The 15,754-nt window shown below is 39.5% G+C and overlaps 2 pseudogenes; one reads left to right on the forward strand and one right to left on the reverse strand.

Moving 5' to 3' along the window:
• The first annotated feature begins 421 nt into the window (after positions 1–421).
• Positions 422–1,803, forward strand: LOC112653518 (dnaJ homolog subfamily A member 1-like; annotated as a pseudogene).
• A 10,630-nt stretch (positions 1,804–12,433) lies between these two features.
• Positions 12,434–13,408, reverse strand: LOC112653570 (WD repeat-containing protein 61-like; annotated as a pseudogene).
• Positions 13,409–15,754: the final 2,346 nt, after the last annotated feature.

Consider the following 15,754-nt stretch of genomic DNA (forward strand, 5'->3'; position numbering starts at 1 on the left):
ACGGACTTGGTATGTTTTGGGGAAATTGGGGAAACCTCCTATGTTTGCATGCTTCTAAAAGAAATCACCTTCTATTTCAAATTAAGTGGATACTGAAGCCAAATGGTACAAAGATACCTTAATTTTGAATCTAGAAAGTAGGTCTGACCTGGAAATACTTATAAGCACAACTTTGAAACGGCAAAGGGTTGTCCAAAGTTCCAAATAATTGTGATTCTAAAATTGAATAGTGCTTTTTTTAAGATCGTAGGAAATCATACTTTTATTTTGCACAAGATAAATGTTTGTTATAGTGTCTTCCCACCTTTGATTATAGCTCTACTCAATTCTTGAAGGATACCGGGAACTTTCCAGAACCGCTTGGTGAGAAGCAGAGTGGCGCTGCGCGAGCTGTGCCCAGCAACGCGCTCCTTCCTGCTCCCCCACACCGGCCTCGGCCCTCTCACCGGCTGTAGAAAATGGTGAAAGAAACCACTTATTATGATGTTTTGGGGGTCAAACCCAATGCCACCCAGGAGGAATTGAAAAAAGCTTACAGGAAACTGGCCTTGAAGTACCACCCTGATAAGAATCCAAATGAAGGAGAGAAGTTTAAACAGATTTCTCAAGCTTATGGAGTGCTCTCTGATGCAAAGAAAAGGGAATTATATGACAAAGGAGGAGAACAGGCAATTAAAGAAGGTGGAGCTGGTGGTGGTTTTGGCTCCCCCATGGACATCTTTGATATGTTTTCTGGAGGAGGCAGGATGCAGAGAGAATGGAGAGGTAAAAATGTTGTACATCAGCTCTCAGTAACCTTAGAAGATTTATATAATGGCGCAACAAGAAAACTAGCTCTGCAAAAGAAATGTGTTTTGAGATATATGTGAAGGCCGAGGTGGTAAGAAAGGAACAGTCGAATGTTGTCCCAATTGCCGAGGTACTGGAATGCAAATAAGAATTCATCAGATAGGACCTGGAATGGTTCAGCAAATTCAATCTGTGTGCATGGAGTGCCAGGGCCATGGGGAATGGATCAGTCCTAAAGATAGATGTAAAAGCTGCAAGGAAGGAAGATAGTTCGAGAGAAGAAGATTCTAGAAGTGCATATTGACAAAGACATGAAAGATGGCCAGAAGATAACATTCCATGGTGAGGGAGACCAAGAACCAGGACTGGAACCAGGAGATATTATCATTGTTTTAGATCAGAAGGACCATGCTATTTTTACTCAGAGGAGATGATCTTTTCATGTGTATGGGTATACAGCTGGTTGAAGCCCTGTGTGGCTTTCAAAAGCCAATATCTACTCTTGACAACTGAATCATCATCATCACCTCTCATCCAGGTCAGATTGTCAAGCATGGGGATATCAAGTGTGTGCTAAAGGAAGGCATGCCAATTTATCGTAGACCACATGAGAAGGGTTGCCTAATCATCGAATTTAAGGTTAACTTCCCTGAGAATGGCTTTCTGTCTCCTGATAAACTTTCTTTGCTGGAAAAACTCCTACCTGAGAGGAAGGAAGTAGAAGAGACTGATGAAATGGACCAGGTAGAACTGGTGGACTTTGATCCCAATCAGGAAAGACGGCGCCATTACAATGGGGAAGCATATGAGGATGATGAACATCATCTTAGGGGTGGTGTTCAGTGTCAGACCTCTTAATGGGGCCAGTGAATAACACTGCTGCTGGCATTTTATATGCAGTAGTGAATGAGTGAAGGACTATAATCATAGCTCACTACTTGCTATTGTTTTTGTTTTAATATTCAACTATAGTAGTGTTTTAAAAGTTAAATGAAGAATAAACTCAAATATAAAAGCTCAAAAATATTCTTGAAGGATACCATATATATGAAATCCCCATTGTATTTATACATGTATTTTGATATTATGCCACAAGTTTTTCAGTTCAAGGGAATATTAACATCCATGTATATGTTACTTTTATATTAAATATAGTATATATCAATAATGAGAAAAATATCTAAACCATTAAAGAATTTGGTGGGAGAATATGGGAGTGATGATGAGTCTATAGAGAATTATTTAAATTTTTATAGCTTTAGAACTACTTTGTTTTTTCTCTTCTATAGTTGTATTATGACACTTAGCTTTCAAAGAAACCTCAACTTTGCAAAGTCATCCAAAATAGAAGATTCTGCTTATATTTTAGGTGGATGCCCCTTCATTCTTATATGTGCACACATCTACCCCAATTTTTCAGTATAACTACAAAACACATTTCACTAAAGTTTTCAGTTTTTTTTAGAATCCTGAAATAATCCTACATCTAAACCTACAGAAAATCCTTTGGTTCAAAGCCCTGAAATATCTGATGTTGCATATCACTCACCAAGGCCACTGATCTAGTTTTTAAAACTAGAAAACTTTGTTTTACCTCCTTTCAACTCCAAGATGGGACAGGCCAGGCAGAGCATACACTCCCACTTTTATGGCAAACAGGTTGTCCTGCTGCAGATAAAACCCCATACATAAAGGCAAATGGAAGTGGGAATATCCTTTTAATGTTGGGATAATTTGAAAGATAATGTGAATAATTTAGATCTGAATTATCTGGTTGGGCTGTAATGCCAATTAAGGTAACCAAATAAATTATCCTAGGCTGATAATTTACAGTGAAGTAAAAGAAGCCAGGAGTTAAGATAAATACCTGAAGGATTCATTTACAAACTCAGTTAATAATGTTTTCAGTCCTAATTACTGAGTTTGGCTATATAAATAGTTGATCTATTTGCTGTATAATTATATAACTGCTTAATTCTCCATTCTGGGTGTTGAAAGAAATAAATGAAATTACATATAAATGGTTTTAAAGATTTATTTATTTATTTTAGCAAGGGAAGGGCAGAAGGAAAAGGAGAGAGGGAATCTCAAGCCAATTCCTCACTGAGCATGGAGCCTGATGTGGGGCTCAATCCCAGGACCATGAGATCACAACCCGAGTGGAATCAAAAGTCAGATGCCCAACTGACTGAGCCACCCAGGCAACCCTGAAACAGGATATTTAAAGAATTTAGTAGTATTTGCTCCACATATTTACCTTTTTTCCCCAACATTGCATCCTTACCATGACCCACTAGTAGGTGGGCAGGTCTCCTGTAGGAAAAAAACAAACAAACAAGCAAGTTGCATCACAGCATTGCCCAACATTATGTCATTTTATTCCATGCAAATTACTCTATAATTAATTTGGTCACAGACAATCCCACAGATACAGCTACAGGCCAGAACTACATCTGGAAAACCAAAGCTGGACAATGAGCTTCTGAAACATCAATGAGTTAAAATATTTGGAACAACATTTAACCAAGGGGCTAACATTTTATGGATGTATTGCATTGTGTGGTCTAATTTAATCCTCTTAAGAATCTTCTAAGATTAAATGCACAGTTTCATGGAAGACACAAGGTTTCAGTGAGGTGAAATAACATGCTCAAAGTCACAAAACTGTTCAGTGGTAGAAACAGATACTAACCCAGGCTTTTCTTGTCTCAAAGCCTTTATTCTTTCCAGTAAAGCTGTGCTTTCTTCAGATGCATTGCTATTCACCAAGGGGGCAAAGCATACATTTTAACAGATAAAATACATGTCATGAAGGAAGATATATATCTGGCTACATTTTACAGGTTGGCTAGCTTACTTTGAATTTTTGTGACAGCAACAAAAGATGCCATTAGCCCGCATTTTTCATGTTGGCCTTTAAATTAGATAATTTGCTTTTCTGAGTTTGAAAAAAAATACTGATCAGTGAATTTAGAGCTTTAAATTTCTACAGAATGGTGGGTCAGCCTCAGATTAATTGTTTGCTGTGGCATATCCAGTCAGGTCCCACATTATTCTAGTGGTCCTCTGGAGGAGACTCACAGGATCCTGTGTGATTGTGGGTAGGACCAGTGGGAGTCCTACAGAGAAGACTGGAGGGGGGTGAGAAAGAGGATTTAGTGCAGTTATTCCACATTTGAATCTCAATGAGAACTTGCTTGGTTTTAAGGGATAGAAAAGTAGGATTAAATTTCTTTTTTTTTCTTTAGTTTTTATTTTATTTTATTTTTTTTTTAATTCATGAGAGGCATACAGAGAGAGGCAGAGACATAGGCAGAGGGAGAAGCAGGCTCCTCAGGAGGAACCTGATGTAGGACTTGATCCCAGGACCCCAGAATCATGACCTGAGCCAAAGGCAGATGCTCAACCACTGAGCCACCCAGATACCCCAAATTTCAACAGCAATCCTCATTAAGTATGTCTGTCACCTCTCTTAATTTGGTTTCATCATCGAGAAAACCAAAGCAGCTCAGTCTACCAGGCTCGTGATGAGGATAGAATGGAAGGATATATATGAAATTCCCCTGAAACATAAAATAAGAAAACACTGTACAAAAGTGAGGATTATTAGCGCCTGTCTGTTCCATTCCTGTTGCCAGGCAAAATCCTTGGCCTCCTGCCCTGACCACAACATCCTCCAAGACAGGCATGGTGCAGGGCAGAAACCGGAAACAGGCCACTTTCACATTATTTTAAAATTTGTTATGAAATTTTGCCAAAACTTTATAAATACCAGCCAGGGCAATGGGGTGTTGTACAGCATTCTTTCCACCTCATGAACCATTGTTTTTTGTTCTCAACGCGTAAGTTAAAATGCATTGAGTTGCAGTTGCTTAGCTGGGTCAGCTAGTGAAATGCCTGCTATGTAATGCTTGATTCTAGCCAATTATCTTTAGTTCCTCTCGTTTATTAGTGTTAAATTTGAATTACAAGGGGAAGGGTGGGAGTGGAGTGTGGACTATGCTTTAAATCTTGAAGACAGTGAATTCACTTATATTATTTTATTGTCCCTCTCTGTAACTACCATTGGTGTGAGGCCGTTGGTGACACTTTTGGCTGACTTGGAACCCATCCTTCTCTTTCTTGTGATCTACATTGTTTCCTAACAGCAGAAGATGAGCTTTCCTATTGCAAAGTTTGAAAGGAAAGAAGAAAAAAACGCCACAACAATCTAAAACTTGTAGTTAACAAAATAAACTGCAGATAAAACCCCCGAAGGTCTTGGCAGCAAATGTTTCCCACTAAAATGGGACTCTGCGCTCCTAGTCTGAAACAAATTATGAAGGAGGGGGGAAAATCAACAGCTCTGGGGTGAAACTGGGGTTGGTGCTGCCTCATCATTTTTTAACCAAAAATAAAACAAGCAAATTTTGTTTAACTGCAGGTCAGAATAAAAAAAAATTAAAAAGTCCCTCATCTGTTCAGTGTAATTACTAACAGAGTGCAGTGTTACCAGCTGCAGGGTTCATGGATAAATGGAGAGAACCATAATTTTCTCTCCCTGGGGTTAAACCTCCAAACTTTGAGCCTGTGCCTCTATAGTATGCTTTTAACATACCATGAGAAGCCAAGTCAGAATGTTTTTAGTGTACATCTCTATCCTTTTTCACCAGAATGAAATAATTGCATGTACATACAAGAGTTCAAATTCTGGAAGAAAAAAAATGTATTTATTTCTCCAACATCCTCCATCACGACACTCTCCCCTTTCCCTAATGATGACAGTAGGGTTCCCAAGAAATGGGTAAAATTGGCTACACTTTAAACTTGTCAAATGTTGGCAGTTTCTTTCAAAATGTTCTTATTTCAGCACAACTAGAGAGGTTTTTTTCCTAGTACATTTCCCTTAATTTTTAAGCCCAAGTGTATATTAAGGAAAATTCGACTCATATGTTTCTGATTCATTTAAACTGAACTCATTGAACTTTTTTTTAAATAAAACATTTTGGTGTCCAAAAAAGCCCAGTGACTGTTCTTTAAAACCGTCTTTAAACCTTATTTTTATCTGCAGAAGGATGTCAGATTTGGGCTGAAAGGAAATGGAATTTGAGCTTAAAAGTCTCAACTTTGGTTTGAGATTGAACTCATCAGGTTCATGTGGGGTCTGAAATAGAAGTAGGAAAGCTGTTTTTTCACCTCTAGCTAGGCTTTTCTTACTGGGTAATATCACCTTGTCATCAGGATATAATCAGAGAAACACAGATTAAGTGAGGGGTGTAAGTATTCATTTCATAGTAATGGGAATGGTAGGCTGGAATTGTGAAGTAACAGAAGCTGTCCAAAACTCTTAAGAGTGTGTCCTGGATCTGCTTAACCTCCTCACTATCTCTACACTTGACCCAGATAGAAGGATAGATGTTCAAAAAAAAAGGACAGTTTGCTAGAGGCTTGATATAGGTGAGTCAAATATACGTGATTCCACAACAGGAGAACTTCATGGAAGATCCACACCTGGACACACTGTGTTTATCCCTTTCTGAAGATGAACTACTGGGGAATGTGTTCTTGGCATCTGGACCAAGGTCATCTTCTTGACAGCAATAAGAAGAGGATTTCTCCTTCTCTAATTCTTTATCATCGTTGCAACAATTCCCACTGAGAAAAAATCAAGCATATTTACCAGCTCAAAACATACTCCCTCTGGGGAATGTTTCAAATCGAGACCTGAAATGTAGATGACAATTAATTATATATAAACACAGATTTGGTTTGCATCTATATAGACCAAGTGAAAAAAAAAATGAACAAAATCGCCAGTTTTTTTCCAATTAGAGTAGACAAAATCCCTGAGTAGCCTTGAGTTTTGCTTTGTCACCAGTAAATGGCTTGTCAAAATTTCTACCTTCAACCACATCTTAGAATGTTTGAGAGCTGGAAGTATCAGGGTGCAGATCACAGTTTTGCACCAAGATCCATGATTTGGACAAGGTGTTAAAGTCTTCCTTCCTCTCTAGGAGTTAGAGGTAGAAATAACACCTACCTGGGCTTATTACAAAGTTTAAATTTAAATGAGTTAATATGCACTGATTAATTCAATAGCTGGCCCAGGTAAGGACTCAGGAAATATTACTACTGTATTTATTCAGTTCTGAGATTTCCCCACATTTTAATACTCTTGAAATCAGACCATGTTTTACAATAGATAGTATTTTTTTATTGCTGTTGTCCAGGTGGCAGTGTGGTATACTTGCCACTTGCCTGCACACGTGTAAACATCAAATATTCCAGCATCAAAACTAGCAAAATGGTTATTAAGGATTGGAAAAAAAAAATCAGAAACTGTAGTGAGCCTCTCTTAATCATTAGGAGCCAAGTAGGCACAGAGAGAGGGCTCAGGGAGGTGACAAAGCAGGCATGTGTAGTAACTTTGGTGAAATAAGGGTCAAGAGGAGGCCAACTCTTCTTGTTGCAGAGCTGGCCTAGACATTCAGCACCATGGCTTTTAGTTATTTTCTTAAAAGATGATGTCACCATCTGTCTTGATGACATAGAGGACAATGCTGGAAATGAAAGCTCAGACATCCACTTCAATGATTTGGAGTAAAACATTGATTCAGTAGAGTCAGGCTCTGAATGCAAGAAGTTTTGGCATTCCTCAGTTCTTTTATTTTGCATATATATATATATATATATATATATATAATGTTTATATATACACAGACACACACCCACACACACACAGACACATGCAAAAACAACAGACGGTAAAAATTGGTCTGCATAGGTCTGAAAGTGCCCTCTCAGTAAATATAAAATAAATAGCCCAAGTGATAAGACAGGGCTTGGCGAGGATTGAGGGCAGTACTGAATGAAGTGACCGGAATGGGACCTGGCACACTAAGATATCTCTTGAAGACTTGCTAATTGTGGTAAACACGGTAGGATGAGCTCTGAATGGCCTGACTCGACCTGCTGCTCCAAACCAATCTTCTACTCTGCTCTACCATCCTTTCCACGCACCATCCACATGCAAGTTCTTTGCACCTGAGGACACCCACGTCTGGATTATTCTTTCCTTCTGAACTTGGCCTACAGTGGTAGATGTTGCTGATGCTTGCTCATGTTTCTGCTTCTCCTCCACTCTTTAACCACACAAAGGGCTTTCACTCAAAGTTAGCCATGGCATGTGATTGGCTTTGGCTTTGTTAGGAAGCAACATGCTTTGCTTTCAAGTGAAAGCATTCTCTTTTCTATTTATTCCTGCCCACCACAGCAAAACAGGAAGCATTGTGTTGAGATTGGGATTTTGAGATAGATGAAGTATCCTGGAATGCCAAACCACCAGGTGGAGGATGGCTGCTCTCGTAGAAAGGTCTGGACCTGCCACAAATTGTTCAAGGAATACACTTTTACATTTGGGGGATGCTTGATAGCACAGCATAACCTTACCTATGTTGCTTTAGCCCTTTCAAAGTTTGGATCTTGACTTGACAGTCTCTGTGTCAGCTTTCTCATCTCTAGAGCAGGAGTAATACTAGATAATCTCTGTCTCTCATAGGGCCAAAGAGAAAAAAATGCATCTAACTGCTTTGAATAATAGTCCATAGTGAGTTTTTTGATAAGTATTATTTTTACTATTTCTTGAGAAGTCTTTCTTTAGCTAGATCATATATCCTATTTTAGATGCTCATAGCCAGCCCCTTGTACTCTTCATGGCACCTGCATCAGTTAGAATTTTATATTTTTCTGTGTGCTGATGCAATGAAAGTGTGTTTCACTCAGCTTGATTTGAACTCTGTGAGGGCAGGCACCAAACTCACTTTCACTCAGTATTTTATCCTCAGAAAACAATCCAGTGCCTATAGATGGGACATGTTCAGTAAGTATCTGTTGAGGGAATGATACTGAAAATTCAAACACAGCTTCTTGTAACAGAGGGTTTTAAATCTGAATCCATAAAAAAATGGATATGGACACATTCTAGAGATATTTGGGAGAAAAACGTGGGAAGAGTAGCATCTGTAATCACCCAAACAGCATTTCCATGGAGTAAGGCAAAGTTAGAAAGAATTATAAGGGCCAGAATTAGGAACTAGATGTCTTCCCTACTGGTTAATAAATTCATCTTGCTTTCTTTAATTGTTCCAAATGTATAGTTTTATGCTCTTGAGTTAAGGCGAACTACAACCTTTCTCAAACAAAGCCAAGCTGTAGCACCGCAAATAATTATATCCTGTAAAACTGTTGACATAAAGACTTGAAAATGAAAATCAAAACAACAACAACAACAACAACAACAACAACAACAACCAAACCTCCTGGATTCTTCTCATATTTTTTTCAGCCTCTGTGCCTCTGACTCTGCTGAACCTTTGCCATGAATAGCTTTGCTCTGTCCTTTTAACAATAATATCTTAAACTTTTATAGTGCCTTATAGCTAAGCATCTCTAGACATTTTACAATGGCATTAAAATGAAAGCCAGTTCTTCTCTCAGAATTGCCATGGGGTCCACACTAAAAGCCAGCAGTTTGTGCCCTTATACTGAAAACAAGAGGAGGCTGGTGGGCTGATAGAATAGAGGACAACCCTTGCCTCTTGCATCTTGGCTGGAACTTGCCCTTCATTTTGTGATGGTGGAAGACAGGAGAGGGGATGAGCATTCATCGGTATGGTAGGCTAAAAACTGGAGGATCTATTGCAAAACAGCTAAGGCTAAATCTGAGCTCTCAGCTCTCATACCCAAATCCTTCAGTCTTAGCTTTTTTTATTTTTTTGAAAAAGCAGAATCATGGTGGAACATTAGATTATTTGTAAGTGCAATCAAATATTTACATAACAGAAAACTAATTTCCTTCTTTAAGCAATTTCAAAATTTATGCTTGCAAATGTGAGAATATTTCTCTCTCCCAAAGCTGTTTTTACTTCATGTGTATGATTGAATATAGATGTAAAATATATATATATATTTCATATAAATTTTACATAACTGTACATATGCATTGAATATATATATTATATGTATATAATATATATAATGTTACTGTTAAAAAAGGCTAGGCTAGGATTCATTGGGTCATAACCTAGTTTTCTTTTTTTTTCCAATTACAATGATCTAATGGATAAAGCATAAGATTCAAAGCCAGAGCTACATTAGCAAAGTGAGGAGAGAATTAAGGCAATTATCTCAGTAATTAAGGGGACTGGCCAAACCTTTTTTGGCAGAGATGTCTAAATAAGTTAAGGAAAATCTGGGCTGGGGGAGGCAGAAACACTCGCATTTTCTGAATAAAAGCCTCATTTGGCCAATTTACTTTGACAATTGAACCAAAGTCACAAATTTTAACTTTTTCCTCTTAGCCAAAGGGATGCAGTGGTTTCCGTCATTAATAATTGATCACTTAGGCGCATCTCTCTCTGTGCAGCTGTAGACGAGGGAGGGGAGTAAACTTGTTCAACAACCCCTCGTCTTCAGGAACACACCAGCACATTCCATGAAGGCTTTGCCATACGGGATAATAAAGCTTATCTTTGCGGTGGGGCCGCATGCAGCCGATCCCCACCCAGGGATGGTGATGCTCGCTGGAGCACCCCCGCCCCAGGGAAGGATCCAACCGGATTTCTTAAATCCCTTTTAGGATGCCTCTTCCGCCAGGGTGCCCCCGGGGCTTCAACCCAGACTCGAGGCCAGGATGCTCTCCTCCCTGGCTGGTGCCACGTTGGAGAGGGCAGGCCCGGGGCACAACTGTTTGCTTTGCCTCCGCTTTTACTGCTGAGCTCGTTTAGTTGTGGCTGCCTTTAAAAACGACAAATGTGTTCTAATTTTAGAGCATCATCGCAATAATTGTTTTTATTTCGGTGGTGAGGAAAAGTGAAGGAAAAACAGCTTGGGACTTAATAACCACCTTAGCCTGCAGCCTTCGGCTTTATTCATGCGATTTTTTATTTTCTCTCTCCCTCCCGGTGCACTCACCATCTTCTTTAAGGCATGGCCTTAAATTACCTTTGCAAAGGTTATATGTTTATTTACAAAGAGCTGGCTATGAACGGGCCTCGCCAGGCAAGAAGGGTGGCTTCTGGCAATAAACATCTTCCGCTCTCCTAACACTGCTGAGGCCAACTGGATAAGGGAATTGTTAGTACTTCAGACATAGTATAGTTTATGGCTTCATTAACCATCTGACCTGTATTGTGTGCAAATTTCATGAAAGTATGATGCATATTTTATTCCCTGAGCTATGCTGCTCGGCAGCATTTTATTCTTACAGGGAATCGTAATAATTATCTTTCAAGGTAAGAGTTTTCACTTTCATTCAACAAATGAGGAATTCAGTCACATACAGGCAATGCATTTATGGAGCACACACCTAGGCACGGATTATGTCCATGGTGAGGTCAGAAATCGCAATCCCAGGCCTGCTCACAGAGGTGTCTAAGTGAAATAGAAACAAAACAAAATGGCAACAACAAACCACAGAAAAAGCTGACATGACAAGCTGGCTCACCAAGTAATACTATCATTAGGGTCTCAGATGTCTGGACATTAAAAAACAAAATAAACCAAACAAAACTGGATATGTTTTTTTAAATATAAAATTTTCAGATAAGCATTTGAGTTTACTTAACTAAAAATAAGGGGGGAAATGGACAATAATATTAGTTATATCTTGGAGTGCCTGAGTGGTTCAGTTGGTTAAGCATTTGTCTGCCTTCTGCTCAGGTCATGATCCCAGAGTCCTGGGAGCCAGCACTGCATTCTGCACCCTGCTCCACTGGGAGTCTGCTTCTCCCTCTCCCTCTGCTGCTTCCCCTGCTTGTGTGCTCTTTCTCTATCAAATAAATAAATAAATAAATAAATAAATAAATAAATAAAATCTTTAAAAATATTAGTTGTATCTTTATTCATAGCCAAATGTGGAAAACAAAATAAAGCAAAATCCTGGTTTTCTTTTTTGGGGAGTAGGGAGTCACTAAAAAGTTACATATATATATGGTGAATCGTGTGTGTGTGTGTGTGTGTGTGTGTGTGTGTGTGTGAAAGTAGGAAAAAGATGAAAAGTTTAAATCTGTGATCTGGGTTTTGTTCACATGGATAAATATGTGTATGAAATGAGCATCCTAAAGATAAGTACTGGCCTTTTCCCTCTGTCCTGACCTTCCATAATTACATCAGCCTTCCAGAGGCAGCATGCTTTCCCAAATGGATGCTCACTACAGCTAGCTGACTTATGTTCCTTCCAGAGTTCTCAAATGTGGAAGATGCTCTAGACTGGCAGGGCCATCCTTCCAGATCCCAACCTCTGTCTTTGCCATCATTGTCACTCTGTAATATGTTAATTTGTATTTTTTTCCTGTGTGTGTGCTTGCACATCTTATTTCCTTAGTTATGCCCAGAAGCTTTGTGGGAGCTTAAAGGGTATCTTTATTGCATTCCTTTTTAGCATTTAGCATTTATCTACCTTTCTCATAGTAGGGTCTCAATACCTAATGTTTATTTGGCTGATATTTTTGTGTGTGTGTGTATGTTATGAACACTTTATGTTAAAGTATGAACAGATACCATATCTACAAAATTCCACTTTCTGTTCCAATAAACACTCTATTTTCTTAAAGCTAGAGAGGTACAGAATGTCATGACCTGCACACCAACCTGCGAGATTCTGGTGTTTACACGGGGCAATCATAGACGTGGATTTCCTGGTCATCACCCACGGACACAATCTTTAAGCCATTTCCATTGTATTTTACTCTCCAGACCTGATCCTGGTGATCGAAGAAGGTGTGAACACAGGTTCTTGTTCCAACATCCCAAACTTTCACACTTTTATCAGATGAACTGGACACAAAGTGGGTGTCGTCAGGACAAAACGCAACATTCAGCACCCATGATGCATGGCCATTCAGCGTGCCATCCAAATTGGCATGTTGTACATCATAGATCTTGATGTAGCTATCATCTGATGCAGTGACCAGGAGCTGAGAATCTGGGGAGAATATCAGGGAACGGATAGGCATAGCATGGCCTCCCAGCGTGTGCAGAAGTTTTCCAGTTGCAATATCAAAATATTGATGATCCTATTCATGGATCCACTGGCCAGATACTTCCCATCAGAGCTATATGCAATACTAAGAATGAATTTTCCTCTTGTGTCCAGAGAATATTCCTTTTTCCCACTTTCCACACCAAAAATGTTCATTTTCCCCACATGAGTTCCTGTGGCCAGATACTGGGAATCAGGAGAAAAGGCCAAAGTCCAGGCATCCACTGGTCCTGCATCTATAGATTTTATCTGTTTGCCGTTATCCAAGTCCCAGAGATGAATATGAGCATCAAGAGAACTGGACGCAGCGATGGGCAGCGTGTGGCTGATGTCCACAGACATTGATGTCCCTCTAGACTCCGTTCTAGGTCCAGCCTCTCATCACACCACTTCCAGACCTTCACTAGGTCATCCAGGGACCCTGTAACCACTGTCTCAGAGTTTTCTTTCTTGTTTGTTCCCCAGGCAACCGACCAAATGGCATCATCATGGGCTTGCTCTTGTTTGAAGAGAATACTGTACTGGTCGGTCATTTCCTCAACCAAGGAGGAAGGCTACAAGCCAGACAGTTCGCTGCCCTGCCGGCTGCCCAGCCACCACACTTGTCTATTTGACTGATATTAAGTCAAATAATGATTAACAAAGGCCCAGTGCAGTGTCTGGTGCTTAGTAAGTGTTCAATAAATGTTAGCAATGTAGTCAGGTACTTAACAAAGCAGAGGAAAAAGAAATATTTCAGTACCCTGCTTGCTTATAACATGCATAAATGAACATTTGACAGAAAGCCTGGTTTGTCCTCTTCAAATAAAATGATCACTTAATCTTTCTAATGCATTTACTTTCTTTCCTTTATTATTAAACACTGAATACTTCTTTACCTAGCGGAAGCCTCGGCAATCCATCCAGTTCTTTCTAGTGATCTCTGAGGACAGATTATACATTTTCCAGATTGCTGTCGAGAAACCTGTCACTTTTTCAATCTCCCACAGCTGTGCATGGTGCTGGAGCATCTCAATGGGAGCTGCTGCTCCCTGATGCTTCCCAGCTGCAGGAGGCCCAGTCTGACGACTCTTTTTGAGACTTTTATAGCTCATATTCTCCCTTAGTGGGGTTCTGCTTAACTATACCTTCCTAATCATCACAATTAAAAAAAATCATTAGAACCTTTCAACTTATGTTGGAATGTATAAAATGCTTGTTTGTGCAGTGCCTTGAACAAAATGCTAACCTGACAGATTTTATTTATTTATTTTTCTGTGTGGACAGATTTTCCTCCCCTCAACTCTCAATTCATTGCAAATGGGGCATGGCCATAATGCCCTGAGGATCATTATGACCAATGGGAAAACTTCCAGAAATTTAGTAATGGACCAAGTCTGCACAGGACAGTTGGAAAGTCGGTTTCCTTAGAACATGAGGTGATGTAACACAGATAAATCATGCCTCAGTTTGTTTCTTTCTTTTTCTTTTCTTTTCTTTCTTTTTTTTTTTTTTTGGATAATTGAATGAAGACAAGTTTGCTTTTAAAATTTTCATTGTGCTTTTCTCCTGCAAGCTCTGCTGTCTTTAACAGATCATTAATATGTTATATCAGAGTTATTAATAAACCCCCTAATGAGATCTTTGCTTTAGAGAAACAGAAAATAATTTTTATGGCTGGAAAACGGGGAAATCCCATTTCCCAGTGAATTATAGGCTTTTAAAGTGGCATGGTAGAACTGATCTAGCAACCCAGTGGTAAATAGTCTCCATGGTGGCAAGAGGATTGTGCCCCAAAGCTCATTAAAGGGATTGAAACTTCCCAAGGAATGAGAGATTCCAGGAAATAAAAAGCAGAGAAAGATTGTCAGGAACTGAAGATTGAAAAGATATCATGAGGGAGAAACCAATTTTCTCTTGATACTGCCTATCAATTTACATTTGGTTTGTGTAGGTTGCACACTGAGCAAATTTAGAGAGTGTTATTCACATATGAATATGTGTGATTGTGCCTCCTCAAGATTTGCAGTGCACAACCCTTTACCTTTCTCCATTCTGTTACACTGATCTTAAAATGATAATCATAAGGATCCTGAAAGGACCATGTGAAAGTGGCCAGAACAGAGCAAGGACTTTAAAAAGTCATTTCCCTCTGTGCGGCATGACAGATGTAAGTCATCAAGGTGAGTACCTAGCAATGCTTCTGACCCTGGTGAGGCTGGGGAGTCTAGAGTTGTTCAGATCCAGATGCCCCTGAGCCTCAAGCCCTCAGGTGGTATTGAAGTGGGAAAAGGTAAGGAAGATAGTGGGGTAACTTTCTTAGTTAAGGTGATGGTGGCTGCTATAAATAGTTCTCCTACACGTCAGTGGCTTTATACAATAATACAATATATGTTATTTCTTAAGCACATGTATTCCAAGTGGGTGCTTCACCAAGATGGTGTCCTTCCAGAAGTAAGTCAGAGGCCCAGGTTCCTTCCATCTTGTGGCTCTAGCTTCTTCCACATGTGGCTACTGTGGTTGTTGCAGGAGGGGAAAGGAACATGAGGATTATTCCTGAGAGCTTTCTCTTGATCAGCCTGGCAGAGGTTCACATTACTATGCTGATGCTCCTTTGGTGGTCTAGCAGTCAGATTTCCACAAATGCCTTCAAGGGAGGTAGACAAATGTGGAAGAGCTATGGGTCCAGGAGGAAGAAGAAAGCAGTCTCTTCCCTACTTTTATCAGAACCACCTGGATTTCATCTTTTTCTGTGGGTAGAAGACCATACCAATGTTATCCCCAGATTAAGTCTTCTGGATTTAGAAGTTGAACTTCATTCATATAGAAATCTTTGCTTCTTCTCAAATGACCAAAAAAAAAAAAAGTAGCAAGAAGAGAAGAGATGGCATAGGCATAGGTGCTCTTGCATATGTGCATATTCGTGTGCACACATGTGGTTTAAACCTGAAAGGGAAGTGTATTTTT

The sequence above is a fragment of the Canis lupus genome, chromosome 3 (assembly GCF_003254725.2).
Source record: "Canis lupus dingo isolate Sandy chromosome 3, ASM325472v2, whole genome shotgun sequence".
In the NCBI taxonomy this organism is placed as follows: Eukaryota; Metazoa; Chordata; class Mammalia; order Carnivora; family Canidae; genus Canis; species Canis lupus.